The 19,920-nt window shown below is 36.5% G+C and overlaps 1 protein-coding gene across 2 annotated transcripts in view; it reads left to right on the forward strand.

The window, feature by feature from the left end:
* Positions 1-361: 361 nt before the first annotated feature.
* gng12a (guanine nucleotide binding protein (G protein), gamma 12a) overlaps positions 362-19,920 on the forward strand; it is a 163,623-nt gene continuing 144,064 nt past the window's right edge. For both annotated transcript variants that reach the window (XM_061941282.2, XM_061941290.2), the window contains exon 1: positions 362-759. The gene's annotated coding sequence lies outside the window, so the exon portion shown is untranslated. The remainder of the gene's footprint in view (positions 760-19,920) is intronic.

Genomic DNA, 19,920 nt, shown 5'->3' on the forward strand with positions numbered 1-19,920 from the left:
ATTTATTAATATTAAATACTCTATCTGTATTTGCTTTTGTTTATTTCCTTGTTGTCGAAAGTGTCTTGACTGTTGAGTGATTTATAAATGTATGTTTGTTGTTCAATAAATAAAATTTAAAAAATATATAAAGGTTCGATTTGGGGAACATCTGCTGTCGTATTTTGAAAATCCAACCAGGAAGCTTTTTAATATATATTTTTTATTATTATTATTTATTAATATTTAATACTGTATCTGTATTTGCTTTTCTTTTATTTCCTTATTGTTGAAAGTGCCTTGACTGTTGAGTGAATTATAAATGTAATGCATCCAAAGTCTTATTTTGAAAATCCAACCAGGAAGCAGCAACGGCTGAGGCTGGCGGACGTCGGCGGGAGTGTAGCTCGGCCCGCCTCTCTCCGCCCGTCAACATTCGGGTGTTGTCGACTCGAAGCGCACAGTCGGAGGAGGAAAAAAAGGAAAGGAGACGGAAACTCGCACTGGTTTGCGTACATAGACCCCCCCCCAAAAAAAAAGAAAAAGAAAAAAAGTTAAATATTAACATCAAACGTCAGCGAAAAGTGCCAGCGGAGCGAGCCACATCTGTTTGAAGTGGAGCGTGTGTCTGATGGTGGAGTCGCGCTGGTGTGTTCGCTACATGTTGTTGGTGTCGTGGTGACATTGTTGGTGTCGTGGTGACATTGTTGGTGTCGTGGTGACATTGCCGCCGAGGGACAGCTCTCCTCCAGCGCGTCGAAGAAGGAAGGAAGCAGCCAGGTAAGAACACGTTTCCTCTTCGCCCTAATCGGCGTCTCGCCTCCCCTCCTGGAGCAACAGTTGTTTCCGTAACTCTTGCTCGGCTCTTATGCAACGACAACAGCTCATTTCTGGGGCACACGATCGCTCAAATAGGACTTTTAATGACGCATTCAACAGGTGAGTGATGGAGGCTCCGAAGACTGGGCCCTGATTCTTGCCTGCAGGCCTCTCTGTTTGTGCAGGCGAACCTTTCCTACATCCACCTTTTCCTTTACCTTCAGCGTCAAACTTGGTGTCAGGGTGGAAAGTGGCACATATGTAGGAGCTTCTACACCTGACTAAGATCAGGATCCCATAGGGCAGTGTTTTTCAACCTTTTCTGAGCCCACGCACATATTTTTCATTGAAAAAATCCCTAGGCCAGGGGTCGGCAACCCGCGGCTCCGGAGCCGCATGCGGCTCTTTGATCATTCTGATGCGGCTCAGCTGCGTACTTGCCGACCCCCCCGATTTTCCCGGGAGACTTCCGGATTTCGGTGCCTCTCCGATAATCACCCTTACAATAATAATAAGGGCGTGCCATGGTGGTACAGCATTTAGCGCCCTCTACAATCTGTATTAACAGTTTGCCAGCCCAACCTCTTGTTATGTGCATCTTCTGCTCGCATGTAAGTGACAGCAAGGCATACATTGGTCAACAGCCACACAGGTTACACTGACGGTGGCTATACAAAACAACTTTAAGACTCTTACTAATAATGAACCAACACCAAACAAGAATGACAAACACATTTCGGGAGAACATCTGCACCTTAACACAACATAAACACAACAGAACAAATACCCAGAATCCCATGCAGCCCTGACTCTTCCGGGCATATTTGCCAACCCTCCCGAATTTTCCAGGAGACTCTCGAAATTAAGCGCCTCTCCCGAAAACCTCCCGGGACAAATATTCTCCGGAAAATCTCCCGATTTTCAGCCGGAGCTGGAGGCCGCGCCCCCTCCAGCTCCATGCGGACCTGAGTGAGGACAGCCTTTTTTCAGACGGGAAGACAACAGGGTGACAAGAACTAAATCATCCATACTAGAGATATATTTTATTATTATGTTTATCTTACCTAAAAATAAATATATTTACTAATTAAAAAACCCAAAAACGAAATACATTTTTACTATATTTTGCTAAAAACATCAACATTAATTGTATTTTTATTTGTATTTTTTCTGACTCCTTACTACATCCAGCCATAGAATTATACATTAAAATAAACATATTTGAAATAATTAATTTTAAATGATCATAATTCATTTAAAATGACCATATTTAATTATTAAAATAATTGCTTGTTTATCAACAACTTTAGCATTTTATTCATTACATTTTGAAGCTCTCAGAAGCCAAGTTATGTTATATTCCTCAAGATTTATTTATGCAAGTTTGAATCATCAATTATCTAAACACAGTTATGTTTGCATATTTTCAGGATGTAGATATATATATATATATTATATATATATGTATATATATATATATATATTTATATATATATATAATACTTGGTGAATTCTAGCTGTCAATATACTCCTCCCCTCTTAACCAGAGTTTCAAGCACTCTTCATTCTCTAGCAGGTGACTTTTCAAATGATGCTACATATTAGCTATAATGCTACTTTTTGTAGCAACACTTTTGCCGCACACTTGACAAATTACGGTTGTCTGTTTGACATATTCCCGCTTGAAGCCAAACCACCGCCAGACGATGGACCCCGTGCTGTTTTTCTTGGGAATTAATTATTTCTTCATTTGTTACCAGATTCGCACCTTCTTTCTCTCGTATTACCACTCGCACCACAGCTAACGTTACCCATGCCGCTACCTCTCTGCTCCGCGAGGGCGTATACGTATGTGACGTATGTAAGAAGGTGCGCTTGTTTTATGTCTCTGTGAGAAGGAGAGACAACAAAGAGTGAGAAGAGCCTGTAGTGTAATGCCCACAGCTAAAAGCAACTGCGTGAGAACGTATACTCGAATATCACCATATAGTCATTTTCTATACTGCGCTATATCGAGTATATCGATATATCGCCCAGCCCTACTGTCACGACCTGTCACTTCACGCCGTGACTTATTTGGAGTTTTTTTGCTGTTTTCCTGTGTGTAGTGTTTTAGTTCTTGTCTTGCGCTCCTATTTTGTTGTTGATTGTCATGTCATGTACTTTGTGGACGCCGTCTGCTGCGCCACACGCTGTAAGTCTTTGCTGTCGTCCAGCATTCTCTTTTTGTTTACTTTGCAGCCAGTTCAGTTTTAGCTTCGTTCTGCATAGCCATCCCTAAGCTTCAATGCCTTTTCTTATCGGCACTTGCCTTTTGTTTATTTTTTGTTTAAGCATAAGATACATTTTTATCTATACGCTGCCTCCCGCTGTCGTCTGCATATTGTGATCACGACAAACCATGTTTCCGACATCTACAAAGCAATTAGCTACCTGCTGCCACCTACTGATATGGAAGAGTATTACACGGTTACTCTGTCGATCTCTAGACAGCACAGACACTCAACAACGGCACATTTGCGGATTATAATTACTGATTTGCAAAAAATGTTTTTAACCCAATTAGGGGAAATTACATAATCTCCCACGGCACACCAGACAATATCTCACGGTACACTAGTGTGTCGTGGCACAGTGGTTGTAAAACACTGCCATTGGGGTGTAATGATTGATCGATTTATATTCGATCTGTGCTCGGCAAGTTTGTCGTCCGGATTGTTTGACAAGAGAAATCGACCGATTTTATCGATACAGGTAAAGTTCGATACAACGCGGTCTGATACAAAGCGATGATTTATAAACCCAGCAGGCACAAGACATTAATACAACGTTGATTATACCTACATGTCCTTTTAAAAGTGACTTTGAATCAACGTTGCAAAATAGTTGTATTTGTAAATTGAGACAACGTTGGTGTCTAATGTCGTATCCACGTTTTTGGTCGTGAAGTGACCAAATTTCAACGGTAAAATCAACGTCACAACCTGACATTGAATAAACGTTGTCAAACAGCATGTTGTTTCAATGTTGTATTTGTGTTGTAGAATATTGGTTGGGAAATGACCAAATTTCAATGGTAAAATCAACGTCACAACCCAACATTGATTAATCGTTGTCAAACAGCATGTTGTTTCAATGTTGTATTTGTGTTGTAGAATATTGGTCGGAAACGACCAAATTTCAACGGTCAAATCAACGTCAGAACCCAACATTGATTAATCGTTGTCAAAAAGCATGTTGTTTCAACGTTGTATTTGTGTTGTAGAATATGGGTCGTGAAATGACCACATTTCAACGGTAAAATCAACGTCACAACCTGACATTGGATAAATGTTGTCAAACAGCATGTTGTTTTAATGTTGTATTTGTGTTGTAGAATATTGGTTGGGAAACGACCAAATTTCAACGGTCAAATCAACGTCAGAACCCAACATTGATTAATCGTTGTCAAAAAGCATGTTGTTTCAATGTTGTATTTGTGTTGTAAATATTGGTCGTGAAATTACCACATTTCAACGATAAAATCAACGTCACAACCTGACATTGAATAAACGTTGTCAACCAGCATGTTGTTTTAATGTTGTATTTGTGTTGTAGAATATTGGTCGGGAAACGACCAAATTTCAACGGTCAAACCAACGTCAGAACCCAACATTGATTAATTGCTGTCAAAAAGCATGTTGTTTCAATGTTGTATTTGTGTTGTAGAATATGGGTCGTGAAATGAACACATTTCAACGGTAAAATCAACGTCACAACCTGACATTGAATAAACATTGTCAAACAGCATGTTGTTTTAATGTTGTATTTGTGTTGTAGAATATTGGTCGGGAAACGACCAAATTTCAACGGTCAAACCAACGTCAGAACCCAACATTGATTAATCGTTGTCAAAAAGCATGTTGTTTCAATGATGTATTTGTGTTGTAGAATATTGGTCGTGAAATTACCAAATTTCAACGGTAAAATCAACGTCACAACCTGACATTGAATAAACTTTGTCAAACAGCATGTTGTATTAATGTTGTATTTGTGTTGTAGAATATTGGCCGGGAAACGACCAAATTTCAATGGTGAAATCAACGTCAGAACCCATTATTGATTAATCGTTGTCAAAAAGCATGTTGTATGTTGTTTCAGTGTTGTATTTGTGTTGTAGAATATTGGTTGGGAAATGAGCAAAATTCAACGATCAAATCAACGTCAGAACCCAACATTGATTAATCGTTGTCAAAAAGCATGTTGTTTCAACGTTGTGTTTGTTTTGTAGAATATTGGTCGTGAAATGACCACATTTCAACGATAAAATCAACGTCACAACCTGACATTGAATAAACTTTGTCAAACAGCATGTTGTTTTAATGTTGTATTTGTGTTGTAGAATATTAGCCGGGAAACGACCAAATTTCAATGGTCAAATCAACGTCATAACTCATTATTGATTAATCGTTGTCAAAAAGCATGTTGTTTCAACGTTGTATTTGTGTTGTAGAATATGGGTCGTGAAATGACCACATTTCAACGGTAAAATCAACGTCACAACCTGACATTGAATAGACATTGTCAAACAGCATGTTGTTTTAATGCTGTATTTGTGTTGTAGAATATTGGTCGGGAAATGACCAAATTTCAACGGTAAAATCAACGTCAGAACCCAACATTGATTAATTGTTGTCAAAAACATGTTGTTTCAACGTTGAATTTGTGTTGTAGAATATGGGTCGTGAAATTACCATATTTCAACGATAAAATCAACGTCACAACCTGACATTGAATACACGTTGTCAAAAAGCATGTTGTTTTAATGTTGTATTTGTGTTGTAGAATATTGGTCGGGAAATGACCAAATTTCAACGGTAAAATCAACGTCAGAACCCAACATTGATTAATTGTTGTCAAAAACATGTTGTTTCAACGTTGAATTTGTGTTGTAGAATATGGGTCGTGAAATTACCACATTTCAACGATAAAATCAACGTCACAACCTGACATTGAATACACGTTGTCAAAAAGCATGTTGTTTCTACGTTGTATTTGTGTTGTAGAATATTGGCCGGGAAACGACCAAATTTCAATGGTGAAATCAACGTCAGAACCCATTATTGATTAATCGTTGTCAAAAAGCATGTTGTATGTTGTTTCAGTGTTGTATTTGTGTTGTAGAATATTGGTTGGGAAATGAGCAAAATTCAACGATCAAATCAACGTCAGAACCCAACATTGATTAATCGTTGTCAAAAAGCATGTTGTTTCAACGTTGTGTTTGTGTTGTAGAATATTGGTCGTGAAATGACCACATTTCAACGATAAAATCAACGTCACAACCTGACATTGAATAAACTTTGTCAAACAGCATGTTGTTTTAATGTTGTATTTGTGTTGTAGAATATTAGCCGGGAAACGACCAAATTTCAATGGTCAAATCAACGTCATAACTCATTATTGATTAATCGTTGTCAAAAAGCATGTTGTTTCAACGTTGTATTTGTGTTGTAGAATATGGGTCGTGAAATGACCACATTTCAACGGTAAAATCAACGTCACAACCTGACATTGAATAGACATTGTCAAACAGCATGTTGTTTTAATGCTGTATTTGTGTTGTAGAATATTGGTCGGGAAATGACCAAATTTCAACGGTAAAATCAACGTCAGAACCCAACATTGATTAATTGTTGTCAAAAACATGTTGTTTCAACGTTGAATTTGTGTTGTAGAATATGGGTCGTGAAATTACCATATTTCAACGATAAAATCAACGTCACAACCTGACATTGAATACACGTTGTCAAAAAGCATGTTGTTTTAATGTTGTATTTGTGTTGTAGAATATTGGTCGGGAAATGACCAAATTTCAACGGTAAAATCAACGTCAGAACCCAACATTGATTAATTGTTGTCAAAAACATGTTGTTTCAACGTTGAATTTGTGTTGTAGAATATGGGTCGTGAAATTACCACATTTCAACGATAAAATCAACGTCACAACCTGACATTGAATACACGTTGTCAAAAAGCATGTTGTTTCTACGTTGTATTTGTGTTGTAGAATATTGGCCGGGAAACGACCAAATTTCAATGGTGAAATCAACGTCAGAACCCATTATTGATTAATCGTTGTCAAAAAGCATGTTGTATGTTGTTTCAGTGTTGTATTTGTGTTGTAGAATATTGGTTGGGAAATGAGCAAAATTCAACGATCAAATCAACGTCAGAACCCAACATTGATTAATCGTTGTCAAAAAGCATGTTGTTTCAACGTTGTGTTTGTGTTGTAGAATATTGGTCGTGAAATGACCACATTTCAACGATAAAATCAACGTCACAACCTGACATTGAATAAACTTTGTCAAACAGCATGTTGTTTTAATGTTGTATTTGTGTTGTAGAATATTAGCCGGGAAACGACCAAATTTCAATGGTCAAATCAACGTCATAACTCATTATTGATTAATCGTTGTCAAAAAGCATGTTGTTTCAACGTTGTATTTGTGTTGTAGAATATGGGTCGTGAAATGACCACATTTCAACGGTAAAATCAACGTCACAACCTGACATTGAATAGACATTGTCAAACAGCATGTTGTTTTAATGCTGTATTTGTGTTGTAGAATATTGGTCGGGAAATGACCAAATTTCAACGGTAAAATCAACGTCAGAACCCAACATTGATTAATTGTTGTCAAAAACATGTTGTTTCAACGTTGAATTTGTGTTGTAGAATATGGGTCGTGAAATTACCATATTTCAACGATAAAATCAACGTCACAACCTGACATTGAATACACGTTGTCAAAAAGCATGTTGTTTTAATGTTGTATTTGTGTTGTAGAATATTGGTCGGGAAATGACCAAATTTCAACGGTAAAATCAACGTCAGAACCCAACATTGATTAATTGTTGTCAAAAACATGTTGTTTCAACGTTGAATTTGTGTTGTAGAATATGGGTCGTGAAATTACCACATTTCAACGATAAAATCAACGTCACAACCTGACATTGAATACACGTTGTCAAAAAGCATGTTGTTTCTACGTTGTATTTGTGTTGTAGAATATTGGCCGGGAAACGACCAAATTTCAATGGTGAAATCAACGTCAGAACCCATTATTGATTAATCGTTGTCAAAAAGCATGTTGTATGTTGTTTCAGTGTTGTATTTGTGTTGTAGAATATTGGTTGGGAAATGAGCAAAATTCAACGATCAAATCAACGTCAGAACCCAACATTGATTAATCGTTGTCAAAAAGCATGTTGTTTCAACGTTGTGTTTGTGTTGTAGAATATTGGTCGTGAAATGACCACATTTCAACGATAAAATCAACGTCACAACCTGACATTGAATAAACTTTGTCAAACAGCATGTTGTTTTAATGTTGTATTTGTGTTGTAGAATATTAGCCGGGAAACGACCAAATTTCAATGGTCAAATCAACGTCATAACTCATTATTGATTAATCGTTGTCAAAAAGCATGTTGTTTCAACGTTGTATTTGTGTTGTAGAATATGGGTCGTGAAATGACCACATTTCAACGGTAAAATCAACGTCACAACCTGACATTGAATAGACATTGTCAAACAGCATGTTGTTTTAATGCTGTATTTGTGTTGTAGAATATTGGTCGGGAAATGACCAAATTTCAACGGTAAAATCAACGTCAGAACCCAACATTGATTAATTGTTGTCAAAAACATGTTGTTTCAACGTTGAATTTGTGTTGTAGAATATGGGTCGTGAAATTACCATATTTCAACGATAAAATCAACGTCACAACCTGACATTGAATACACGTTGTCAAAAAGCATGTTGTTTTAATGTTGTATTTGTGTTGTAGAATATTGGTCGGGAAATGACCAAATTTCAACGGTAAAATCAACGTCAGAACCCAACATTGATTAATTGTTGTCAAAAACATGTTGTTTCAACGTTGAATTTGTGTTGTAGAATATGGGTCGTGAAATTACCACATTTCAACGATAAAATCAACGTCACAACCTGACATTGAATACACGTTGTCAAAAAGCATGTTGTTTCTACGTTGTATTTGTGTTGTAGAATATTGGCCGGGAAACGACCAAATTTCAATGGTGAAATCAACGTCAGAACCCATTATTGATTAATCGTTGTCAAAAAGCATGTTGTATGTTGTTTCAGTGTTGTATTTGTGTTGTAGAATATTGGTTGGGAAATGAGCAAAATTCAACGATCAAATCAACGTCAGAACCCAACATTGATTAATCGTTGTCAAAAAGCATGTTGTTTCAACGTTGTGTTTGTTTTGTAGAATATTGGTCGTGAAATGACCACATTTCAACGATAAAATCAACGTCACAACCTGACATTGAATAAACTTTGTCAAACAGCATGTTGTTTTAATGTTGTATTTGTGTTGTAGAATATTAGCCGGGAAACGACCAAATTTCAATGGTCAAATCAACGTCATAACTCATTATTGATTAATCGTTGTCAAAAAGCATGTTGTTTCAACGTTGCATTTGTGTTGTAGAATATGGGTCGTGAAATGACCACATTTCAACGGTAAAATCAACGTCACAACCTGACATTGAATAGACATTGTCAAACAGCATGTTGTTTTAATGCTGTATTTGTGTTGTAGAATATTGGTCGGGAAATGACCAAATTTCAACGGTAAAATCAACGTCAGAACCCAACATTGATTAATTGTTGTCAAAAACATGTTGTTTCAACGTTGAATTTGTGTTGTAGAATATGGGTCGTGAAACTACCATATTTCAACGATAAAATCAACGTCACAACCTGACATTGAATACACGTTGTCAAAAAGCATGTTGTTTTAATGTTGTATTTGTGTTGTAGAATATTGGTCGGGAAATGACCAAATTTCAACGGTAAAATCAACGTCAGAACCCAACATTGATTAATTGTTGTCAAAAACATGTTGTTTCAACGTTGAATTTGTGTTGTAGAATATGGGTCGTGAAATTACCACATTTCAACGATAAAATCAACGTCACAACCTGACATTGAATACACGTTGTCAAAAAGCATGTTGTTTCTACGTTGTATTTGTGTTGTAGAATATTGGCCGGGAAACGACCAAATTTCAATGGTGAAATCAACGTCAGAACCCATTATTGATTAATCGTTGTCAAAAAGCATGTTGTATGTTGTTTCAGTGTTGTATTTGTGTTGTAGAATATTGGTTGGGAAATGAGCAAAATTCAACGATCAAATCAACGTCAGAACCCAACATTGATTAATCGTTGTCAAAAAGCATGTTGTTTCAACGTTGTGTTTGTGTTGTAGAATATTGGTCGTGAAATGACCACATTTCAACGATAAAATCAACGTCACAACCTGACATTGAATAAACTTTGTCAAACAGCATGTTGTTTTAATGTTGTATTTGTGTTGTAGAATATTAGCCGGGAAACGACCAAATTTCAATGGTCAAATCAACGTCATAACTCATTATTGATTAATCGTTGTCAAAAAGCATGTTGTTTCAACGTTGTATTTGTGTTGTAGAATATGGGTCGTGAAATGACCACATTTCAACGGTAAAATCAACGTCACAACCTGACATTGAATAGACATTGTCAAACAGCATGTTGTTTTAATGCTGTATTTGTGTTGTAGAATATTGGTCGGGAAATGACCAAATTTCAACGGTAAAATCAACGTCAGAACCCAACATTGATTAATTGTTGTCAAAAACATGTTGTTTCAACGTTGAATTTGTGTTGTAGAATATGGGTCGTGAAATTACCATATTTCAACGATAAAATCAACGTCACAACCTGACATTGAATACACGTTGTCAAAAAGCATGTTGTTTTAATGTTGTATTTGTGTTGTAGAATATTGGTCGGGAAATGACCAAATTTCAACGGTAAAATCAACGTCAGAACCCAACATTGATTAATTGTTGTCAAAAACATGTTGTTTCAACGTTGAATTTGTGTTGTAGAATATGGGTCGTGAAATTACCACATTTCAACGATAAAATCAACGTCACAACCTGACATTGAATACACGTTGTCAAAAAGCATGTTGTTTCTACGTTGTATTTGTGTTGTAGAATATTGGCCGGGAAACGACCAAATTTCAATGGTGAAATCAACGTCAGAACCCATTATTGATTAATCGTTGTCAAAAAGCATGTTGTATGTTGTTTCAGTGTTGTATTTGTGTTGTAGAATATTGGTTGGGAAATGAGCAAAATTCAACGATCAAATCAACGTCAGAACCCAACATTGATTAATCGTTGTCAAAAAGCATGTTGTTTCAACGTTGTGTTTGTGTTGTAGAATATTGGTCGTGAAATGACCACATTTCAACGATAAAATCAACGTCACAACCTGACATTGAATAAACTTTGTCAAACAGCATGTTGTTTTAATGTTGTATTTGTGTTGTAGAATATTAGCCGGGAAACGACCAAATTTCAATGGTCAAATCAACGTCATAACTCATTATTGATTAATCGTTGTCAAAAAGCATGTTGTTTCAACGTTGTATTTGTGTTGTAGAATATGGGTCGTGAAATGACCACATTTCAACGGTAAAATCAACGTCACAACCTGACATTGAATAGACATTGTCAAACAGCATGTTGTTTTAATGCTGTATTTGTGTTGTAGAATATTGGTCGGGAAATGACCAAATTTCAACGGTAAAATCAACGTCAGAACCCAACATTGATTAATTGTTGTCAAAAACATGTTGTTTCAACGTTGAATTTGTGTTGTAGAATATGGGTCGTGAAATTACCATATTTCAACGATAAAATCAACGTCACAACCTGACATTGAATACACGTTGTCAAAAAGCATGTTGTTTTAATGTTGTATTTGTGTTGTAGAATATTGGTCGGGAAATGACCAAATTTCAACGGTAAAATCAACGTCAGAACCCAACATTGATTAATTGTTGTCAAAAACATGTTGTTTCAACGTTGAATTTGTGTTGTAGAATATGGGTCGTGAAATTACCACATTTCAACGATAAAATCAACGTCACAACCTGACATTGAATACACGTTGTCAAAAAGCATGTTGTTTCTACGTTGTATTTGTGTTGTAGAATATTGGCCGGGAAACGACCAAATTTCAATGGTGAAATCAACGTCAGAACCCATTATTGATTAATCGTTGTCAAAAAGCATGTTGTATGTTGTTTCAGTGTTGTATTTGTGTTGTAGAATATTGGTTGGGAAATGAGCAAAATTCAACGATCAAATCAACGTCAGAACCCAACATTGATTAATCGTTGTCAAAAAGCATGTTGTTTCAACGTTGTGTTTGTTTTGTAGAATATTGGTCGTGAAATGACCACATTTCAACGATAAAATCAACGTCACAACCTGACATTGAATAAACTTTGTCAAACAGCATGTTGTTTTAATGTTGTATTTGTGTTGTAGAATATTAGCCGGGAAACGACCAAATTTCAATGGTCAAATCAACGTCATAACTCATTATTGATTAATCGTTGTCAAAAAGCATGTTGTTTCAACGTTGCATTTGTGTTGTAGAATATGGGTCGTGAAATGACCACATTTCAACGGTAAAATCAACGTCACAACCTGACATTGAATAGACATTGTCAAACAGCATGTTGTTTTAATGCTGTATTTGTGTTGTAGAATATTGGTCGGGAAATGACCAAATTTCAACGGTAAAATCAACGTCAGAACCCAACATTGATTAATTGTTGTCAAAAACATGTTGTTTCAACGTTGAATTTGTGTTGTAGAATATGGGTCGTGAAATTACCATATTTCAACGATAAAATCAACGTCACAACCTGACATTGAATACACGTTGTCAAAAAGCATGTTGTTTTAATGTTGTATTTGTGTTGTAGAATATTGGTCGGGAAATGACCAAATTTCAACGGTAAAATCAACGTCAGAACCCAACATTGATTAATTGTTGTCAAAAACATGTTGTTTCAACGTTGAATTTGTGTTGTAGAATATGGGTCGTGAAATTACCACATTTCAACGATAAAATCAACGTCACAACCTGACATTGAATACACGTTGTCAAAAAGCATGTTGTTTCTACGTTGTATTTGTGTTGTAGAATATTGGCCGGGAAACGACCAAATTTCAATGGTGAAATCAACGTCAGAACCCATTATTGATTAATCGTTGTCAAAAAGCATGTTGTATGTTGTTTCAGTGTTGTATTTGTGTTGTAGAATATTGGTTGGGAAATGAGCAAAATTCAACGATCAAATCAACGTCAGAACCCAACATTGATTAATCGTTGTCAAAAAGCATGTTGTTTCAACGTTGTGTTTGTGTTGTAGAATATTGGTCGTGAAATGACCACATTTCAACGATAAAATCAACGTCACAACCTGACATTGAATAAACTTTGTCAAACAGCATGTTGTTTTAATGTTGTATTTGTGTTGTAGAATATTAGCCGGGAAACGACCAAATTTCAATGGTCAAATCAACGTCATAACTCATTATTGATTAATCGTTGTCAAAAAGCATGTTGTTTCAACGTTGTATTTGTGTTGTAGAATATGGGTCGTGAAATGACCACATTTCAACGGTAAAATCAACGTCACAACCTGACATTGAATAGACATTGTCAAACAGCATGTTGTTTTAATGCTGTATTTGTGTTGTAGAATATTGGTCGGGAAATGACCAAATTTCAACGGTAAAATCAACGTCAGAACCCAACATTGATTAATTGTTGTCAAAAACATGTTGTTTCAACGTTGAATTTGTGTTGTAGAATATGGGTCGTGAAATTACCATATTTCAACGATAAAATCAACGTCACAACCTGACATTGAATACACGTTGTCAAAAAGCATGTTGTTTTAATGTTGTATTTGTGTTGTAGAATATTGGTCGGGAAATGACCAAATTTCAACGGTAAAATCAACGTCAGAACCCAACATTGATTAATTGTTGTCAAAAACATGTTGTTTCAACGTTGAATTTGTGTTGTAGAATATGGGTCGTGAAATTACCACATTTCAACGATAAAATCAACGTCACAACCTGACATTGAATACACGTTGTCAAAAAGCATGTTGTTTCTACGTTGTATTTGTGTTGTAGAATATTGGCCGGGAAACGACCAAATTTCAATGGTGAAATCAACGTCAGAACCCATTATTGATTAATCGTTGTCAAAAAGCATGTTGTATGTTGTTTCAGTGTTGTATTTGTGTTGTAGAATATTGGTTGGGAAATGAGCAAAATTCAACGATCAAATCAACGTCAGAACCCAACATTGATTAATCGTTGTCAAAAAGCATGTTGTTTCAACGTTGTGTTTGTGTTGTAGAATATTGGTCGTGAAATGACCACATTTCAACGATAAAATCAACGTCACAACCTGACATTGAATAAACTTTGTCAAACAGCATGTTGTTTTAATGTTGTATTTGTGTTGTAGAATATTAGCCGGGAAACGACCAAATTTCAATGGTCAAATCAACGTCATAACTCATTATTGATTAATCGTTGTCAAAAAGCATGTTGTTTCAACGTTGTATTTGTGTTGTAGAATATGGGTCGTGAAATGACCACATTTCAACGGTAAAATCAACGTCACAACCTGACATTGAATAGACATTGTCAAACAGCATGTTGTTTTAATGCTGTATTTGTGTTGTAGAATATTGGTCGGGAAATGACCAAATTTCAACGGTAAAATCAACGTCAGAACCCAACATTGATTAATTGTTGTCAAAAACATGTTGTTTCAACGTTGAATTTGTGTTGTAGAATATGGGTCGTGAAATTACCATATTTCAACGATAAAATCAACGTCACAACCTGACATTGAATACACGTTGTCAAAAAGCATGTTGTTTTAATGTTGTATTTGTGTTGTAGAATATTGGTCGGGAAATGACCAAATTTCAACGGTAAAATCAACGTCAGAACCCAACATTGATTAATTGTTGTCAAAAACATGTTGTTTCAACGTTGAATTTGTGTTGTAGAATATGGGTCGTGAAATTACCACATTTCAACGATAAAATCAACGTCACAACCTGACATTGAATACACGTTGTCAAAAAGCATGTTGTTTCTACGTTGTATTTGTGTTGTAGAATATTGGCCGGGAAACGACCAAATTTCAATGGTGAAATCAACGTCAGAACCCATTATTGATTAATCGTTGTCAAAAAGCATGTTGTATGTTGTTTCAGTGTTGTATTTGTGTTGTAGAATATTGGTTGGGAAATGAGCAAAATTCAACGATCAAATCAACGTCAGAACCCAACATTGATTAATCGTTGTCAAAAAGCATGTTGTTTCAACGTTGTGTTTGTGTTGTAGAATATTGGTCGTGAAATGACCACATTTCAACGATAAAATCAACGTCACAACCTGACATTGAATAAACTTTGTCAAACAGCATGTTGTTTTAATGTTGTATTTGTGTTGTAGAATATTAGCCGGGAAACGACCAAATTTCAATGGTCAAATCAACGTCATAACTCATTATTGATTAATCGTTGTCAAAAAGCATGTTGTTTCAACGTGGTATTTGTGTTGTAGAATATGGGTCGTGAAATGACCACATTTCAACGGTAAAATCAACGTCACAACCTGACATTGAATAGACATTGTCAAACAGCATGTTGTTTTAATGCTGTATTTGTGTTGTAGAATATTGGTCGGGAAATGACCAAATTTCAACGGTAAAATCAACGTCAGAACCCAACATTGATTAATTGTTGTCAAAAACATGTTGTTTCAACGTTGAATTTGTGTTGTAGAATATGGGTCGTGAAATTACCATATTTCAACGATAAAATCAACGTCACAACCTGACATTGAATACACGTTGTCAAAAAGCATGTTGTTTTAATGTTGTATTTGTGTTGTAGAATATTGGTCGGGAAATGACCAAATTTCAACGGTAAAATCAACGTCAGAACCCAACATTGATTAATTGTTGTCAAAAACATGTTGTTTCAACGTTGAATTTGTGTTGTAGAATATGGGTCGTGAAATTACCACATTTCAACGATAAAATCAACGTCACAACCTGACATTGAATACACGTTGTCAAAAAGCATGTTGTTTCTACGTTGTATTTGTGTTGTAGAATATTGGCCGGGAAACGACCAAATTTCAATGGTGAAATCAACGTCAGAATTCAACATTGATTAATCGTTGTCAAAAAGCATGTTGTTGCAATGTTGTATTTGTGTTGTAGAATATTGGTCGGGAAATGAGCAAAATTCAATGTTCAAACCAACGTCAGAACCCAACATTGATTCAATGTCTTGTGCCTGCTGGGAAACGCGGTCTTGCCATGGACCCCAAATTTCCGTTCGTTTTTTTTCACCAGAGTCAACCGTGTTGTTTTTTTTTTTTTTTACCAAATTATCGACTATCAACACTGTATCGACCCACCCATGAATAGTGGCCGCCCTATCCTTTGACATGGGAGCACAATCCACTATTTACGTCACGTCACATGGGGGTTATCCACCAAACATCGTCGTTATTGTCATCATTCCGAGGTCTTGCACACACCCAAAGTTTGTTTGTCCGTGAGCCTTTATCGACTTTGCATTCCAAAATGTTTGGTCTGTATAAAAACTGACTGCGTTGACGACACGTTCGTCTGTTTGCTCAAATCTCGTCTATTGGATGTGCTCACATGGATCAATTCCATCAATTTTACTTATTTTTCTCGGTGGCTAGTCTTTGGAACAGGGTGCAGTTTGTTTCGGTACTGTCCACGGATGGTTTTTTTTCGTACGATACATTTTAATGTAGTTTGTTGCTCATTCTCACAATACCGCTGGTTGAGTACAGCTATGTGAACAATAACTTTGTCCAGCTCCCACAATGCATTGCGAAATCACCTGCCCTTTCGAGCCCTATGAAGTAGGAATGTAACGATATCAAAATCTCACAAAATTTTCTCACATTAAAAATAGGTTGTTTTTTTTACTTGAAATCAAATTAATGTAATAAAATATAGTGTAGCCCCCAGAAGAAACACACAACGTCCGACGCTATTTTTAACTTTTATTACCAATCTTATGATAACAAACGTCACAATTTAAACAGGTTTTACCTCCCGCGTACACACTTACGTGTCTGTAAGTCCACGCATCCCCGCCGGACACACAACACCTCATTCTCCGCCAATCACCTTTCAAGCCCGGACGGTGTGTTTGTAAACATGGGAACAACTGACATTAAATCCAAACCACACGAACATAAAACATTAACATCAGCTGGTCGTTACAGTATGAATTGATACATATAGCCTATTATTTGTGCACTATTGACAAGTGATGTACCGAAAACTTGACCACCGAAAAAAGACTTTGATTACAGAAAACAGTGCTGAACAAAACGTTTGGAGTGTTGTCAGCATGTCTGTGATGTGGATGTAACCAGATATACCCGTGGACAGCCATCTACTAAATGTGCAAATATTAAGAGGACAGTGGCGGCTTTTAAGAATAGAAAGCCCAACTGGAGCAGCAGCGCCAAGCAAGTGTGATGTCATGCTCACTACATCTCGCCTCTTTCGTCAGGGACATGGAGGGACAAAACTTAAGAGTCTTTAAACACGACTACATTTTATAATAAACCGGAAGAAGATTAGATTTGTTGATAATAGTTTTTAATTTAAAAAAAGGTAATTCAAAGTTTCTAGACTGACACTTGAAAGATTATCAAAGTACAATTGAAAATATGGCAAAACAATGTCAAAATATTTCCCAATACTGATTACCATATTTTTCGGAGTATAAGGCGCACCGGAGTATAAGTCGCACCTGCCGAAAATGCATAATAAAGAAGGGGAAAAACATATATAAGTCGCATTTTTGGGGGAAATGTATTTGATAAAAGCCAACACCAAGAATAGACATTTGAAAGGCAATTTAAAATAAACAAAGAATAGTGAACAACAGGCTGAATAAGTGTACGTTATATGAGGCATAAATAACCAACTGAGAACGTGCCTGGTATGTTAACGTAACATATTATGGTAAGAGTCATTCAAATAACTATAACATATAGAACATGCTATACCTTTACCAAACAATCTGTCACTCCTAATCGCTAAATCCAATGAAATCTTATACGTCTAGTCTCTTACGTGAATGAGCTAAATAATATTATTTGATATTTTATGGTAATGTGTTAATAATTTCACACATAAGTCACACCCCTGGCCAAACTATGAAAAAAACTGCGACTTATAGTCCGAAAAATACGGTAATAATAACTGATTTGTTTTTCAATGTGTGTATACATTTGTTTTTAGCCCTTTTATCCTATCCAACCGACTTTATTTGTATTTCACATTTTAGAAAACAATAAAAGTTTCACAAAGTGCTTCACAGGAGTTAAAACAAATATTTAGAAGCAGGATAAAACTAAAGAGAGTTTTTTTTTTTTAAGAAAATCATGTCATCGTAGCGGATAAGGCAATTTATTCGATGACGTCATGATGACCACGCCCATAACCACACCCCCACCGCCAAAGGTATTTTGGGAGTCTAGGGCAGGGGTCGGCAACCTGCGGCTCTAGAGGCTCTTTAGCGCCGCCCTAGTGGCTCTCTGGAGCTTTTTAAAAAAATGTATGAAAAATGGATAAAGTTGAGGGGCAAAAAAAAATTTTTTTTTGTTTTAATATGGTTTCTGTAGGAGGACAAACATGACACAAACCTCCCTAATTGTTATAAAGCACACTGTTTGTATTAAACATGCTTCACTGATTCGAGTATTTGGCGAGCGCCGTTTTGTCCTACTAATTTTGGCGGTCCTTGAACTCACTGTAGTTTACATGTATAACTTTCTCCGACTTTCTAGGATGTGTTTTATGCCACTTCTTTTTCTGTCTCATTTTGTCCACCAAACTTTCCACAAAGGTGAGTTTTGTTGATGTTATTGACTTGTGCGGAGTGCTAATCAGACATATTTGGTCACTGCATGACTGCAAGCTAATCGATGCTAACATGCTATTTAGGCTAGCTATATGTACATATTGCATTATTATGCCTCATTTGTAGCTATATTTGAGGTCATTTAGTTTCCTTTAAGTCCTCTTAATTCAATTTATATCTCATGACACACTATCTGTATGTAATATGGCTTTTAATTTTTTGCGGCTCCAGACAGATTTGTTTTTGTATTTTTGGTCCAATATGGCTTTTTCAACATTTTGGGTTGCCGACCCCTGGTCTAGGGGAAACCCTGTATATATGTGTGTGTGTATATATACAGGTAAAAGCCAGTAAATTAGAATATTTTGGAAAAACTTGATTTATTTCAGTAATTGCATTCAAAAGGTGTAACTTGTACATTATATTTATTCATTGCACACAGACTGATGCATTCAAATGTTTATTTCATTTAATTTTGATGATTTGAAGTGGCAACAAATGAAAATCCAAAATTCCGTGTGTCACAAAATTAGAATATTACTTAAGGCTAATACAAAAAAGGGATTTTTAGAAATGTTGGCCAACTGAAAAGTATGAAAATGAAAAATATGAGCATGTACAATACTCAATACTTGGTTGGAGCTCCTTTTGCCTCAATTACTGCCTTAATGCGGCGTGGCATGGAGTCGATGAGTTTCTGGCACTGCTCAGGTGTTATGAGAGCCCAGGTTGCTCTGATAGTGGCCTTCAACTCTTCTGCGTTTTTGGGTCTGGCATTCTGCATCTTCCTTTTCACAATACCCCACAGATTTTCTATGGGGCTAAGGTCAGGGGAGTTGGCGGGCCAATTTAGAACAGAAATACCATGGTCAGTAAACCAGGCACGGGTAGATTTTGCGCTGTGTGCAGGCGCCAAGTCCTGTTGGAACTTGAAATCTCTATCTCCATAGAGTAGGTCAGCAGCAGGAAGCATGAAGTGCTCTAAAACTTGCTGGTAGACGGCTGCGTTGACCCTGGATCTCAGGAAACAGAGTGGACCGACACCAGCAGATGACATGGCACCCCAAACCATCACCCAACCATGCAAATTTTGCATTTCCTTTGGAAATCGAGGTCCCAGAGCCTGGAGGAAGACAGGAGAGGCACAGGATCCACGTTGCCTGAAGTCTAGTGTAAAGTTTCCACCATCAGTGATGGTTTGGGGTGCCATGTCATCTGCTGGTGT

Source organism: Nerophis lumbriciformis, linkage group LG03 (assembly GCF_033978685.3).
Source record: "Nerophis lumbriciformis linkage group LG03, RoL_Nlum_v2.1, whole genome shotgun sequence".
In the NCBI taxonomy this organism is placed as follows: domain Eukaryota; kingdom Metazoa; phylum Chordata; class Actinopteri; order Syngnathiformes; family Syngnathidae; genus Nerophis; species Nerophis lumbriciformis.